We start from the raw sequence: 16,460 nt of genomic DNA on the forward strand, positions 1-16,460 counted from the left end.
GGTAACAATTGGTGAGTGAAAGGCCTGAGATGAGGCTGGTTATCGGCATTTGCCCTGGGGGAGGGTCCTCCTGGATTCAGTTAGCCGGGCAGGAACCCAGGCTGGGGACCTTGGCGTTATCCCCGAGTGACCAGGAGTGACCCACATTCTGGGAACTGGGGAGGGGTCCCAGGACAGGGTCTGGGCTCAAGGGTCTTCTGTGGCCCGGGGGCCTTCGGTTTCCCTCCCTCATTTTATAGGGGGTCAAACCAGGCTTCAGACCCAGGCATGGGCTCCCGGGGTTGCCAAAGGTTTTGGGGACTTGCCAACGGGTTCGGGCACTGCCCCGCGGGACTTCATGGCCCCAAACACCTTGTGGTCTGCGTGGTGGCCACCGCCTTGCAGGTCAGGGATGCCCTGCAGGACAGCTGTGGCCCTGACTTCCTGACCTTTCCTAGGGCTCGGCCGGGCGGGGCTGTGTGAGATTCTGGGTGAGGTGGCTGTGTGGCTGTGTGTGATTGTGTGTGGTCTTGTGATTGTGTGTGATGTGTGGTTGTGTGTGGCAATATATATAATTGTGTCTGTGGTTGCGTATGGCCGTGTGTGATTTGTGTGTGATTGTGTATTATGTGCGTGGTCATGCGTGATTGTTTATGTTGTGTAATTGTGTGATTGTGTATGGTGTGGTCGTGTGTCGTGGTCATGCGTGGTTGTGTATGGTGGTGTAATTGTGTGGTTGTGTGTCCATGGCTGTATAACTGAGTTGTACGGTTGTGTGGTCATGTGTCGTTGTGTATAGTTATGTCATGATGTTTGTGTGATTGCATAGGATTGTGTGTGGTTGTGTGAGATCGTGTGGCTGTGTGCGGCAATGTGTGTCATTGTGCCTTGTGATTGTGGCGGAGGGGTAATTGTGTGTATGGGTGTGTGACTGTATGTGTGAGACCGTGTGTGGTTGCGTGTTGCATGGGAGGTTTCTGCAGCTGTGTGGTTATAGCATATGGTTGTGTGTGTGATTGCATGATGAGATTTGTATGATTTTACGGATGACTTTGTGTGGTTGTGTATGGTTGTATAATTGTGTGTGATTGCATATGATTATGGCAATGTGTGTAACCGTGTCTGTGTGTGACTGTGTATGGTTGAGTTGTGACTGTATCAGTGTATGACCAAATGTGTGAAGTTGTTTGGCTGTATGGTCATTGTATGTGAGATTTGTGCAGTTGTGTTGTAATGTGTGGTGTGTGGTTGTGTTTGGTTGTGTGAGGTTGTGTGTGGTTATGTGTTGTGTGTGGTTGTGTTGTGTAAGGTGGTGGTTGTGTGTGGAAATCCCCCCTTCCTAGTCTTCTCATCTGGGCATGGGGATGAGGGTCCCAGTGCTCAGGCTGGCCTGACCAGGGGGTAATTGGGCCCTGCAGAGCCTCACGGGGCCTGCTTGTCCTGCCACACGGAATGGGAGTCCGTGTGTGCCCCGCTGCGCACAGCGTGTGAACGTGAACCGGGGACCGTGCGACCCACTGCACTTTGGGTCCCATCCCTAAAGAGCATTCATGCACTCTCGAAAGTTCCCTTTGCAGAATTTGGGATATTTAGGGTGTAAAATATGGAGCTTGGAGAGTCCTTAGGCAAAAGGTGTTGGTGGTCGGTTGCCCAGGCTGGGCACTCTGTCTGCTGGTGCATGGGCTTGCAGGAACACTGGAGCATCGGAGTTCAAACCCTGTTGTCACTGTGGTTGGTTAAGGGCTTTGCGGCGACGTGGAGCCATCGTAGACGGATCCCAAGTGAGGGCAGAATGAAGGCAAAGGCATTGCTTCTCTGACAGTGGACACATGGGTGCAGATTTGACGTAGGAGCTGTTGGGGAGGGGTGGGGGGACAGGCGAGTGTGTGGGAGGGAGTGAAGTCGTGTGATTTCCCCGTGCATCTGTGCGTGCAACTGTGGGTGGTGGAGCTGGTGCCTGGGGAGGCAGGACTGGACCCTGGGCGCCAACACTGGGGCAGGGTTTAGAGCTCCTGGCCCTGCGTCCCTCGGTCCCCAAGGCTCACCTGGCTTAGCTGGGGAGCATAACAGAGAAGCTGCTCAGCAACGTGGAAGAGTCACTGGAATTCCAAGAACTGTGTGTGTGTGTGTGTGTGTGTGAGAGAGAGAGAGAGCGCACCTCAATCTCCTCCTCTGTAAATGGGCATACTGATATTAGCTGGACTTGTGTACCCTGGATTATTGGGATGGATCAGCCTGTGAGCCCTACACCAACAGGACGCTGTTCGCATAAGCACATCTCAGCCTCCCAGGAGTCCTGTAGACCCAGCACCTGTAGTCCCAGCTACTCAGGAGGCTGAGATGGGAGGATTGTTTGAGCCCGGGAGTTGGAGGCTGCAGTGAGCTGTGATTGCACCACTGTACTCCAGCCTGGGTGACGGAGTGAGACCCTGTCTCAAATAAATAAATAAATAAATAATGAAAGATGGAGAAAGAGAAGAAATTTAGGAGCCCAAGAATGAAGCTGAGGAGAACCTTGGGGTTTAATTGAAGTTGATGGTTGAGGCAGCCCCGCAGGCTGTTCTGAACCACTGATGTTTCTATGTGTGGCTCTGAAATGGACGCAGAGGATAACATATTCTGGGTAATCCGCTCATAACTGCATAAGGCTTTCTTCGCTGTTGTTGCTTTGTAGAGATGGGGTCTCACTATGTTGCCCAGGCTGGTCTTGAATTCCTGGGTCAAGGAATCCACCTTGACCTCCCAAAGTGCTGAGATTACAGGCGGGAGCCACAACACCCAGCCCTTTGTTGTTTTGTTTACGCGTTACCTTTATTAAAAAAAATTTGGGGGGGATAATTTTAGTTGCGAAGATGGTGCAGAGGGTCCCCGCACACACACCATCCACCCGGTGTCCCCTTGCGTTGATACCTTTGACCATAGAACAAAGAGCAAAACTAAGGCATCCCCGTAGGTGCCGCACTCAGTCTTCCCCCCGATATTTCTGTTCTACGTTGGAATCCAGGATCCCACATTGCATTTAGGAGCTGTGTTAATTTTAAATGATACAACTCGTAAGCGCTTGGAAGGTTATTTTTTAATCTCTGCGTTTTTCTCTGTTTCCCTTGGTATCACTCATGTTTATCAGCGTTTTCCCTCCCACACGATTACTGACTCCCTTCTCCTCTGTCCACATTATAAAGCTGAGAGAACACAAGATATCATTGCTGCAGATAGTTTTCTCACAAACACCTCTTCCCATGAAAGCTAACAAAAAGACCATAGACAAAATGAAAAAAAAATAAGACCGAGCTTATTAAATTTCCTGTAGGCTTGCTGAGTGATTTATTTCATGATGTTGGGGCGATGGAGGAGGGGAGGTTTTCCCGGGCAGATTCAGGCCAGAGGACAGGGGACAGACAACAGCTGCCTGTTCCATAAACAGGCTTTGGCTGCCGTGGGACCAAAGATGGGGAATCGAATGGGATGTAGGTGTCCGAAAACTGTGATCGTCTTGGATTAGGTGAAGGAAAAAACAAACAAACCAACAACAACAACAACAAAAAACTACACAGACAGGTGGGCAAGACAGTCAAAGCGCTGAGACCGAGGCTGGGGGTGTGATGGTGCAGGCTTGTAGTCCCAGCTATTTGGGAGGCTGAGGCAGGAGAATCACTTGAGCACAGGAAGTTGAAACCAGCTGGGCGAGACAGCAAGACCCCGTCTGTACAAAAATTTTAAAAATCAGCCAGGCATGGTGGTGTGCACCCGTAGCCCCAGCTACTTAGGAAGCTGAGGTGGGAGGATGGCTTCAACCCAGGAATTGGAGGCTGTGGTGAGCTGTGATAACACCACTGCACTCCAGACTCTGTCTCAAAATAAATAAATAAATAATTTTTAAAAAAGAGATGGAGAAAGAGAAGAAATTTAGAAACTCAAGAATGAAGCTGAGGTGAACCTTTGGGTTTCATTGAAGCTGCTTGGAAAAAAAAAGGGAACCCAAGGGCCCGAATTTCTCCTTGGAGAGGTTGAACCGTGGTTTTGAGTGACTAGAAGACATTAAAAGCAGAGAGGGAGACCCTGTCTCTACCAAAAATTTAAAAAATTAGCCGGGCGTGGTGGCATGCGCCTGTAGTCCTAGCTACTCAGGAGGCTGAGAGGGGAGGATTGCTTGAGCCCAGGAGGTTGAGGCTTCAGTGAGCTGTGATTGCATCACTGCACTCCTGCCTGGGTGACAGAGTGAAACCCTATCTCAAAAAACAAAAAAGTAAATAAAAAAGAACACCAGACAGAAGATCCCTGGGACCTGCAGTCCTGTGTATTGGTTATTGGTTACTGCATAACAAATGTCTCCCAAAGTTAGCCAACTAAAAAAACAGACATTTATTATGTCACAGTTTTTGTGGGGCAAGGATTTGGGAGGGATTTATCTGGTTGGTTCTGGCCCAGAGTGTCTCATGACGTTGCAGTTAAGACATGGGCCAGGGGCCGGGCACGGTGGCTCACGCCTGTAATCACAGCACTTTGGGATGCCAAGGTGGGTAGATCACAAGGTCAGGAGATTGGGGCTAACACGGTGAAACCCTGTCTCTACTAAAAATTCAAAAAAATTAGCTGGGCGTGGTGGTGGCACCTGTAGTCCCAGCTATTGGGGAGGCTGAGGCAGGAGAATGGTGTAAACCTGGGCAGCGGAGATTGCAGTAAGCCGAGATCGCGCCCCTGCACTCCAGCCTGGGAGATAGAGTGAGACTCTCTCTCAAAAAAAAAAAATAATAAATAAGCCAGTGGCTAAGTCATGGTGGCATGTGCCTGTAATCCCAGCTACTAAAAATACAAAAAATTAGCTGGGCATGGTGGTGGATGCCTGTAGTCCCAGCTGCTCAGGAGGCTGAGGAGGAGAATGGCATGAATCCAGGAGGCGGAGCTTGCAGTGAGCCGAGATCATGCCCCTGCACTCCAGCCTGGGCGACAGAGTGAGACTGTTTAAAAAAAAAAATACATGGGCCAGGGCTGCCTCATCTAAAAGCTCGTCTGGGGCAGGAGGAGCCACTCCCAAGCTGGTGCCCTCATGCGGCTTTTGGTGGGAGGCCTCAGTTCCTCACCACGTGGGAATCACCATAGTGCTGCTTGAGCATCCTGACAACATGGCTGCTTGCTTCATCCAGGGCTAGTGATTCACAGGAGAGAAAGAACAAAGCCATAGTGCTTCTATGATCTAACCTCAGAAGTCTAGCTCCATTGCTTCTGGTACATTCTATTCTTTACAAGTGAGTCAGTAAGTCCAACACACACTCAAGGAGAGGGAAATTAGGCTCTGCTAGGTGAGGAGAGCAAATAATTTTGTGGGATATTTAGAAACCACCACATCTATAACCTTGGGCAAGTTACCTAACTCTTCTGTGCCTCCAGTTCGTCTTTGGTCAGAATAGAACCAGTCTCACAGGAGAACTGTGGCAATAAATGAGATGATAACTGTAAATATTGTTTAACACCTGTCACACAGAAAATGCTTATCTACCTTTTTTTTTTTTTTTTTTCCCCCGAGACGAAGTCTTGCTCCATTGCCCAGGCTGGAGTGCAGTGGTAGAATCTCGGCTCCCTGCAACCCTGCCTCCTGGGTTCAAGTGATTCTCCTGCCTCAGCCTCCCAAGTAGCTGGGATTACAGGTGCACGCCATCATGATTGGTTTATTTATTTATTTATTCATTTATTTATTTATCAGAGGGAGTCTTGCTCTGTCTCCCAGGCTGGAGTGCAGTGATGCGATCTCGGCTCACTGCAAGCTCCGCCCTCCAGGTTTACACCATTCTCCTGCCTCAGCCTCCCGAGTAGCTGGGACTACAGGCGCCCGCCACCACGCCCAGCTAATTTTTTGTATTTTTAGTAGAGGTGGGGTTTTACCATGTTAGCCAGGATGGTCTTGATCTCCTGACCTCGTGATCTGCCCGCCTTGACCTCCCAAAGTGCTGGGATTACAGGTGTGAGCCACTGCGCCCGGCCCATGACTGGCTCATTTTTGTATTTTTAGTGAAGACAGGGTTTCACCATGTTGGCCAGGCTGGTCTCAAACACCCGACCTCAAGTGATCCACCTGCCTCAGCCTCCCAAAATGTTGGGGTTACAGGCATGAGCCACCATGCCTGGCCTTATCCACTTATTTTTATTAAAGGCACATTTTTCCGTGTTATAGCTCTTGAGGAATGATGTACCAGCTATAGTTATCAAAGTGTCACCCTCTGGATTTGTGGGGCTGGAGGTGCAGAGGGAAATAACTTGCTCTTTCTGGAAGCATTAGGCTACGGAATGGAGAGACAGCACGTGGCGGTTGTGCTTTTCCTGGCTCCCCTTTCCCAATGGTTAAGGGAAGACGAATGGGAATTAAGCAGCTCCAGGCTCTGCATGTGGCAGAAACCATCCTACCATCTACTCGAATTTTGCAGTTTGCACAATTCAAGAGACAAAAAATAAAAATAAAGCAGAGAATGTGAAAGGCACAGTAGGGTGACTGCCAGGAGGATATAGCTGAGTATGTCAGGCAGGAGACACAGCCTGTGCAAAGGCCCTGAGGCTGGACCATGCTGTGTGTGTTTGGGGATCAGCGAGGGGGCCAGTGCAGCTGGGGCTGAGGGAGGGAGGGGTTGGAGATGAGGACGGTTAGACCCGGTCGCTGTGGGGAGGTTTGGGCAGAGGCGGGACGGCATCTGACACGGGTCTTAGCTGTCTCCCTGAGGCTCCCCATTGGGAACAGACCCAGGAAGGGGAAGATGGAAATGGCATTTTGGGAGCCTGGGCAATGCTCTGCTTAGACCGGGCTAAACATGGCGTAGGGGCCCAATTCTAGATTTACCCTGTAGACGGCCCGACAATGTTTTTGGATGGACTGGGTTTGGGATGTGCCAGGGCATCAAGGATAAACCCAGTTTATTTTTTATTTATTTTATTTTTATTTTTATTTTTTTTGAGACAGAGTCTTGCTCTGTCGCCCAGGCTGGGGTGCAGTGGCTGGATCTCAGCTCACTGCAAGCTCCGCCTCCCGGGTTTATGCCATTCTCCTGCCTCAGCCTCCCGAGTAGCTGGGACTACAGGCGCCCCCCACCTCACCCAGCTAGTTTTTTGTATTTTTTAGTAGAGACGGAGTTTCACTGTGTTAGCCAGGATGGTCTCGATCTCCTGACCTCGTGATCCGCCCGTCTCGGCCTCCCAAAGTGCTGGGATTACAGGCTTGAGCCACCGCGCCTGCCCTATTTTTATTTTTAGACAGAGTCTCGCTCTGTCACCCAGGCTGGAGCACAGTGGTATAATTTCAGCTCACTGCAACCTCCGCCTCCCGGGTTCAAGCGATTCTCCTGCCTCAGCCTCCTGAGTAGCTGGGATTACAGGTGTGTGCCACCGCACCCAGCTAATTTTGTATTTTTAGTACAGATGGGGTTTCACCATGTTGGCCAGGCTGGTCTCGAACTCCTGACTTCAGGTGATCCACCCACCTCGGCCTCCCAAAGCGCTGGGATTACAGACGTGAGCCACTGCGCCCGGCCAAACCCAGGTTTTTAAAAAAATTTTTGTACCCGAGTGACTATAAAAGTGAAGCTGCTGTCTGAACTGGGAAGACTGTGGGAGGAGCAGGTATTTTTGTGAAGATGAGAAGAGTGAGGAGGGATATGAGAGCTCAGTTTGGTCAGTGTCAAATTTAAGAAGCCTGTTAATGATTGTATTAGCTTTTGTTTGTTTTTTTAAGACAGGGTCTTGCTCTGTCACCCCCACCCAAGCTGCAGTGTAGTGGCTTGATCACAGCTCACTGCAGCCTCAACATCCTGGGCTCAAGTGATCCTCCTGCCTCAGCCTCCCAGGTAGCTGGGACTACAGGTGTGTGCTATCACCCTGGCTAATTTTTGATTTTTTTTTTTTTGGTAGAGATGGGGTCTCATTATGTTGCCCACACTAATCTCAAACTCCTGGGCTCAAGTGATCCTCCTACCACAGCCTCCCAAAGTGCTGGGATTACAGACCTGAGCCACTGCATCTGACCTAGTTTTCTGCAAATTACGGCAAATGTAGCAACTTGAAACAGCTCCTGTTTACTGTCTCATGGTTTTGTGGTTTCTGTGGGTTGCGTGTCTGGGCATGGTTTGGCTGTCTCCTCTGCTCAGGGTCTGACAAGGCTGCAATCAGAGTGTTGGCTGGGCTGTGATCTCATCAGAAACTCAACTGAGGATGGCCAAGTGCAGTGGCTCATGCCTGTAATCCCAGCACTTTGGGAGGCCAAGGCTGGCAGATCACTTGAGGTCAGGAGTTCAAGACCAGCCTGGGCAACATAACGAAACCCCATCTCTACTGAAAATACAAAAATTAGCAAGGTGTGGTGGTGTGCACCTGTAATCCCAGCTACTTGGGAGGCTGAGGCAGGAGAATTGCATGAACCCAGGAGGCAGAGATTGCAGTGAGCCAATATTGTGCCACTGTACTCTAGCCTGGGTGACAGAGACTTCATTTCAAAAAAATAAAATAAAAAAATAAATATATATATATGTATCCCAGACTGGACAACACAGGAAGACCTCGTCTCTACAAAAATTTAAAAAAAAAGAAAAACCCAGCGTGGTAGCAAGTACTTGTCCCATCTACTCGGGAGGCTGAGGCAGGAGAATCACTTGAGCCCAAGAGTTCAAGGCTGCAGTGAGCCGAGATTGCACCACTGCACTTCAGCCTGGGTGATGGAGCCAGACCCTAACTCAAAAAGAAAAAAATGCATGACAATAGTATGTATCTTGATGACCGAGGTTTTTGGAGCTCACTTTAATTTTTCTCCTAAGGCCCATACCTCCCTCCCGTCACCCTACTCCCTGGCCCCGGATGTCCTCTGCGAAGGCTCTGAGCCCAAAGCTCACTCCTGTTTGAAAACAGACACTGGCAGGTCTCAGAGTGGCATTAAGGACACGCTGGCCCTGAACCAAGACTCTCCCCAGCTGGTCTCATCTGGAGGCTGGAAACAGACATTGCTTCTGCCTCGTTCACAGTCACTCATGGCTCTGCTCGCAAAGTCCTTGCTTGTCCCTCCTTGGGGGCCCTCATATGGCTCCAGATGGTTCCTGACAGATGAAGACAGAAGTGGGTAGGTTGACCAGATGTCCCAGGTCCCAGGTTAAAACTGGAATAGCTGCTGGGCGCAGTGGCTCACGCCTGTAACGCCAGCACTTTGGGAGGCTGAGGCAGGCGGATTGCCTGAGCTCAGGCGTTTGTGACTACCCTGGGCAACACGGCAAAACCCCGTCTCTACTGAAATACAAAAGAAAAAAAAATTAGTCGGATGTGGTGGTGGGCACCTATAATCTCAGCTACCTGGGAGGCTGAGGCAGGATAATCGCTCAGACCCAGGAGGTGGAGGTTGCAGTGAGCCGAGATCATGCCACTGCACTCCAGCCTGGGTGACAGAGCAAGACTCCCTCTCAACAACAACAAAACCAAAAAAACAAAAATCAAAAAACACAAAACTAGCCTTGAGCAAACCAGGACCAGGACAACTGGTCACCCCAAAGCAAACTGAGTCACTGGGTGACAGGGACTCTCACCCCATTACCACCATGTTGAGATGAGAGTAGGACCTCCTGCCTCCCAACTGGGCCAGAGGATGCCGGGAGAGTGGCATCTGTTGGGCTAGAGGCTGGTTGAGCCACAGGCTCAATTTGGAGACGTCGATGCCGATGGTTCATTATTTTGGTGCGATCTCAGTTCACTGCAACCTCCGCCTCCTGGGTTCAAGCTGGGATTATAGGCGCCCGCCACCATGCCCGGCTAATTTTTGTATTTTTAGTAGAGATGGGGGCCAGGCTGGTCTCAGACTCTTGACCTCAAGTGATCCACCTGCCTTGACCTCCCAAAGTCCTGGGATTACAGGCATGAGCCACCATGCCCGGCCCATTCTTTTTTTCTTCCCTGTATCTTGGTGCACAGTTCAGATCTGAGATCCCACGTCCATCCTTCTCGAAGCTTTTTCCTGTAACGCGGGTGGGCGAGTCTCCTACTGATCTCTTTGGTTTTAAAGTGACACATTTTTCTTTTTGGTTTGCCTGGGAGCATTCTCACGTATCTCTCAAACCTGGCCGGTAACTTACCCTCCTACATTGCTTTAAAAAAAATATAAATGATACCTCCTTTTGTCAAGGGCTTCCTCCCACTTCAAGGTCACCGGTGAACCTCCGTGCCCACTCTTGTTTCTCAAAATGGGTTATCTTCCCTCCTTCTACCTGTGTATTTCATTCTCTCCCACCCCCAGTCTTTGGAAAAAAAGATAATAAAACTCTAGAAGATATTTTGTACTCTGAGATTAGCAGTGTGAAGGACCTTCCAGAACCTTCTCTCTCTGCCTTTCTCTGAATTAAAATGCCCGCTTGTCTGAGACCGGCTGTCTCCACTGCATCTGAGTGATAAGATAAAGATTCATCGAAATGGGCAGGTTTTATTTTTGGTCTGCCCAGCACTAAATGATTTTGTTTTGGCTGACTTTTTTGTTTGTCTTTTTTAAAACCCTAAACGGACTTTGCAGCTTAGTAAGAATTTATTTCAATTTAGAAATATGGGTGTTCTAAGCTCTTTTTTTTTTTTTTAATTTAAAAAAAATTTATTTTTTCCTGAGACAAGGTCTCGCTCTATCACCCAGGCTGGAGTGCAGTGGCACAATCGCAGCTCACTGCAGCCTCGACCTCCTGGGTATAAGTGATCTTCCTGCCTCAGCCTCCAATGTAGCTGGGACTACAGATGTGCACCACCACGCCTGGCTAATTATTTTTATTTTTTGTGGAGATGGGAATCTCGCTATGTTGCTCATGCTGGTCTAAACTCCTGGCCTCAAGTGATCCTCCCTCCTTGGCCTCCCAAGGTGCTGGGATGACAGGTGTGAGCCACTGCGCCCAGCCAGAAACTTGGGTTTTAAATGGACTTTGCATTATAATGAGATGGGTAATTCACCCAGGATGAATTCAGCCTTCAGCTTTTGCTTTCTTTTTTTATTTTTATATATTTATTGATTTTTTTTTTTTTTTTTTTTTTTTTTGAGACGGAGTCTTGCTCTGCCGCCCAGGCTGGAGTGCAGTGGCCGGATCTCAGCTCACTGCAAGCTCCGCCTCCCGGGTTCATGCCATTCTCCTGCCTCAGCCTCCCGAGTAGCTGGGACTACAGGCGCCTGCCACCTCGCCCGGCTAGTTTTTTGTATTTTTTAGTAGAGACGGGGTTTCACCGTGTCAGCCAGGATGGTCTCGATCTCCTAACCTCGTGATCCGCCCGTCTCGGCCTCCCAAAGTGCTGGGATTACAGGCTTGAGCCACCGCGCCCGGCCCTATTTATTGATTTTTGAGACACAGTCTCACTCTGTTGCCCAGGGCTGGAGTGCAGTGGAGCAGTCTGGGCTCACTTCAACCTCCACCTCCCAGGTTCAAATGATTCTCGTGCCTCAGCCTCCCAAGTAGCTGGGATTACCGGTGCACGCTTGGCTAATTTTTTTTTGTATTTTTAGTAGAGATGGGGTTTTGTTATGTTGGCAGGTTGGTCTCAAACCTGGCCTGAAGTGATCCTCCCACTTTGGCCTCCCACAGTGCCGGGATTACAGGCGTGCACCACCACGCCCAGCTAATTTTTGTATTTTTAGTAGAGACGGGGTTTCGCCGTGTTGGCCAGGGTGGTCTCGAACTCCTGACCTCAAACGATCCACCCGCCTCAGCCTCTCAAGGTGCTGGGATTACAGGCATGAGCCACAGTGCCCGGCCAGCTTTTGCTTTCTTTGCCGTACACGTGGCCTAGGGAGGTTGCAGCTTGGAGGTTTTCAGCCAACGTTTTGCTGATTTATTCTTGGGTAAACTCGTCAGCTTTTCACTGAAGCAACAAATGCTTTTGTCTGCGCCAACTATTTGCAAAGTACTTTACAGGGAGGTTTGAGCAAGGCAGAGAGGTAAACAAGGCTTGTGTCTATCCTTGAGGAGTTGAGAGGAGTCTAGAAGGTTGTGTACATTGGGCACATCTGGGCAGTGCCTTATAACATTTTCCCAAGCTATGGAACTCTGACCCCTCCGCGGCTTCACTGCTTCTCAAGTTACTGCGTCAGCACCAGACTCCTTTTTCTTGTATTCACGGTGACAAGGAGAGGCTCAAAATCCTGCCTGTCCATTAATTTCTTGCTGATTTCTCTCAACAATCTTTTTTTTTTTTTTAAATAAGAGAGGTAGGGCGCAGTGGCTCACGCCTGTAATCCCAGCACTTTGGGAGGCCAAGGCCGGTGGATCATCTGAGGTCAGGAGTTCGAGACCAGCCAACCAATATGGTGAAACCCTGTCTCTACTAAAGATACAAAAATTAGCTGGGTGTGGTGGTGGACACCTGTAGTCCCAGTAACTTGGGAGGCTGAGGCGAGAAGATGGCTTGAACCCGGGAGGCGGAGGTTGCAGTGAGCTGAGATTGCGCCACTGCACTCCAGCCTGGAGACAGAGTGAGACTCCGTCTCAAAAAAACAAAACAAAACAAACAAAAAAACACCCCTCAAAAACCCAGAGACCCTGTTTGAGGCCCCTGCGTTGTTCTGGTTGTCTCCGGGGAGTCCCTAACCAGGCTTGGAAGAAGTTCTTGCAGGAAGGTTTCTTCTCTGACCACCGGCTGGCTCTGGCCTCTTGCCCATGAGCCTCTGCGGCCTTGGTGGGATGGACGCTCAGTGCCTAATCCTGATGTTGTGTTGGTTGTGTTGTGTTCTTCTCTAGACAGCAGCAAAGGAGGCGAAGAGCGTTTCCTTTAGGGACCATCCTTGTAGCAGCTCCTGCTCTCTGCCTTGGTTTGTTCACAACCTACATATCCTGGCACCAGCTGGCGCAGAACTTGGCTCCATGACTAAACAGGTCCCGTGGAGGAGATGGCGCTGGGCGGGGCTGTGCCAGACGCACTCTGGTGTCCGCTGAGGCCTTCCCTGGTGGAGACTCCTGCCCCCCACTCTGTCCCCTTCTGGTCTCTTCCTCCACGGCACTGACCTCTTCCTTCTGTTGGCCACCAAGAGGGTGGCCAATGACCCCACGTCTACACGTGGCAGTTTAGGAGCCCCACTGGGAAGAAGGCGTCTCCGTCTCTGCTTCTGTTAGTTGAACCGTAAGAAACTGATCTTGTTCTATAGACTTTGGTCTTAAAAAGTGGCAGTTTTATAAAGTTGAAACTCAAGGATCCAAAAGAACTTGGTGGCCTGCTCGGGTCATATGCAACCTCTTGGGTCCATCACTGATGGGGATAGAGGGGTGAGCACTGTGATTGCCAGGTCAGGGTCCAGTGTGGACCAATCACTGATGTGGATGGAGGGGTGGATACTGTGATTGGCAGGCCAGGGTCTAGTGTGGACCAATCACTGGGTGGAGATGGAGGAGTGGATACTGTGATTGGCAGGCCAGGGTCTAGTGTGGACCAATCACTGGGTGGAGATGGAGGAGTGGATACTGTGATTGGCAGGCCAGGGTCTAGTGTGGACCGATCACTGGGTGGAGATGGAGGGGTGGAAGCTGTGATTGGCAGGCTTGTGTTCAGTGTGGACCAATCACTGATGGAGAGAGAGGGAGTAAACATTGTGATTGGCAGACCTAGTGGCTAGCACCATGATTGGCCACCCCACCAGCACAGCAGGGATGAGGTAGACCTTCATTGAAGAAAGGGATGCTGGGCAGACAAAGATGACATTGCCACCGCACATACCCTAGAAAATTACAACTGAAGAGATAAAGTCGATCAATGACCTGGGGAAACTGAGGCCTGGAGAATTTCATTGCCTTGCTGGGAGTCCTGGAAGTCTCAGGGTGAAGTGAGGATCTGGATATTATGAGTTGGACAGCTCCCATTTGCAGGGTGCTCCTCCTGCAAAGATGCCAGATGCGCAGTAAACCATTCGGCTGTCTCCAAAGTCAGCATCGAGGAGCGCTGCCCCAGGGAGCCTGTGTGGGCTTCCTGGTGCTGCTGGAATAAGACGGGCCTCCCCGGGCCAAAGTCAAGGTGTGGACAGGGCTGGTCCCTCCTGGGGGCTCCAGGCGAGAATCTGTTCCCACCTTTCCCAGCGTCTAGAGGCACCTACATCCCTTGCTCGGGGACCCTTCCTCTCCCTTCATAGCCACAGCACAACCTCTTCCAGTCTCCCTCTGACCATCCCCTCCCACCTCCTCTCGTGAGGACACTATGGGGATATCAGGCCCCCCAGATCATCAGGATTATCTCTCGTCTCCATGACCTTCACTCAGTCCCACCTGCAGAGTCATTATGACCATGGAAGGCACCATATTTACAGATTCTGAGATTAGGAACTGGATGTCAGAGTCATTATTCTGCAGCCACAGAACCCACCCAAGATGTCATTTCTCTTTTTTTCTTTTTGAGACAGTCTTGCTCTGTTGCCCAGGCTGCAGTGCAGTGGCACAACCTTGGCTCACTGAAACCTCCGCCTCCCAGGTTCAAGCGATTCTCCTGCCTCAGCCTCTTGGGTAGCTGGGATTACAGGCATGCACCACCACGCCCGGCTAATTTTTGTATTTTTAGTAGAGATGGGGTTTCATCATGTTGGCCAGGCCGGTCTCAAACTGACCTCAAATGATCCACTGTCCTTGGCCTCCCAAAGTGCTGAGATGACAGGCATGAGTCCAAGATGCGTTTCTAGGAATGTACCCAGAGACACTGTCAGATTCTCTGGACCGAGGAGTCAAGGCTCTTTCTGAGCTGTGGTTCAAAGGAAGATTCTGCTGCCCGATTTCTGCCCGCTCTCCACCAGGCCTGCCAGCTGCCAGGATGCAATTTCTCTGAGCTCCGAGGAGGGCCAGGCAGGGTCGCGCCGGGGCAGAGGCTCAGCAACGCGTGTCTGACCCGGTGTGCCCAGAGCCCGAGAAGCTGGAGTGGCCGCAGGCTGGCTTCTCCTGAGTCCCTTTCTGTTCACAGATCCCCACTCCTGGCTATCTGCATGTGGTCATTTCTGCATGCAGACAGTTTAGGTGTGCCCCACAGTGGATGTCCCTGGGGCTCTTGGCTCTATTGTTACTGGCCACCGGCTCTCACAGCTCACATTTCAGTCCTGCATATGTCAGTTCCTCGTACTTTCTTTTTTTCTTTTTTATTGTGTGTATGTATGTATGTATTTATTTGCGATGGGGTCTCACTATGTTGCCCAGGCTGGTCTCAACCTCCTGGACTCAAGCAGTCCTTCTGCCCCAGCCTCCCAAAGTGCTGGTATTACAGGCATGAGCCACCACACCTGGTCTTCCTTTCTTTGCTTCTTCCTTTCCCTCCCCTTCCCCCCTCCTTTCCCCCTTCTTCCTCTCCTCCCCTCCCCTCCCTTCCTCCCTTCCTGCCTCCCTCCCTTCCTGCCTTCCCTCCATCTTTCCTTCTCTCTCTCTCTCTTTTTTTTTTTTTTCTGAGACAGGGTCTCGCTTTGTCACCCAAGCTGGAGTGCAGAGGTGTGATCATAGCTCACTGCAGCCTCGACCTCCCAGGCTCAAGTGATCCTCGTGCCTCAGCCTCCCAAGTAGCTGGGACTACAGATATGTTCCACTATGCCTGGCTAATTTTTAACTTTTTTTTTCAGAGACAGGGTCACACTCTGCCACCCAGGCTGGCACAATCATAGCTCATTACAGCCTCGATCTCCTGGGCCCATGTGATTGACCCTCCCGCCTCAGCCTCCTGAGTAGCTGAGACTACTGGCATGCACCACCATGAAAGGTCAATTTTAAAATTTTACATTTTGTAGAGATGGGGTCTCACTATGTTGCCCAGGCTGGCCTCAAACTCCTGGCCTCAAGCGATTCTCTTGCCTTGGCTTCCCAAAGTGTTGGAATGACAGTCGTGAGCTGCCACACCTGACCCCCCTTTTCCTTATAAATTAGCCAGTCTCAGGTATTAATTTACAGCAGGACAAAAATGGACTCAGACAACTGTGTTTAGGCATTACTTATAGGGTGACAACTGTCCTGGTTTGATTGGAATTGAGTGGTTTCCTGAGACATGAGACTTTCAGTGCTGAATAGGGACAGTCCTGGGCAAACTGGGACCATTGGTCCCTGTAAATGTTGGTGGGTTACTGTGTCAGTCTGTTCTCATGCTGCTAATGAAAGCATACCCAAGGCTGGGCGTGGTGGCTCACGCCTGTAATCCCAGCACTTTGGGAGGCTGAGGCAAGTGGATCACGAGGTCAGGAGTTCAAGACCAGCCTGTCCAATATGGTGAAACCCTGTCTCTACTAAAAATTAAAAAATTACCCAGGCGTGGTGGTGCACGCCTGTAGTCCCAGCTACTCAGGAGGCTGAGGCAGAATTACTTGAACCCGGGAGGCAGATGTTGCAGTGAGCCGAGATTGTGCCACTGCACTCCAGCCTGGTTGACAGAGCAAGACTCCATCAAAAAAAAAAAAAAACCTACCTCAGACTAGGTAATTTATAAATGAAAAAGGGGTTTAATTGACTCACAGTTCAGCATGGCTGGGGAGGCCTCAGGAAACACAATCATGGCGGAAG

This window comes from Theropithecus gelada, chromosome 19 (genome assembly GCF_003255815.1).
Source record: "Theropithecus gelada isolate Dixy chromosome 19, Tgel_1.0, whole genome shotgun sequence".
NCBI classification, from domain to species: Eukaryota; Metazoa; Chordata; class Mammalia; order Primates; family Cercopithecidae; genus Theropithecus; species Theropithecus gelada.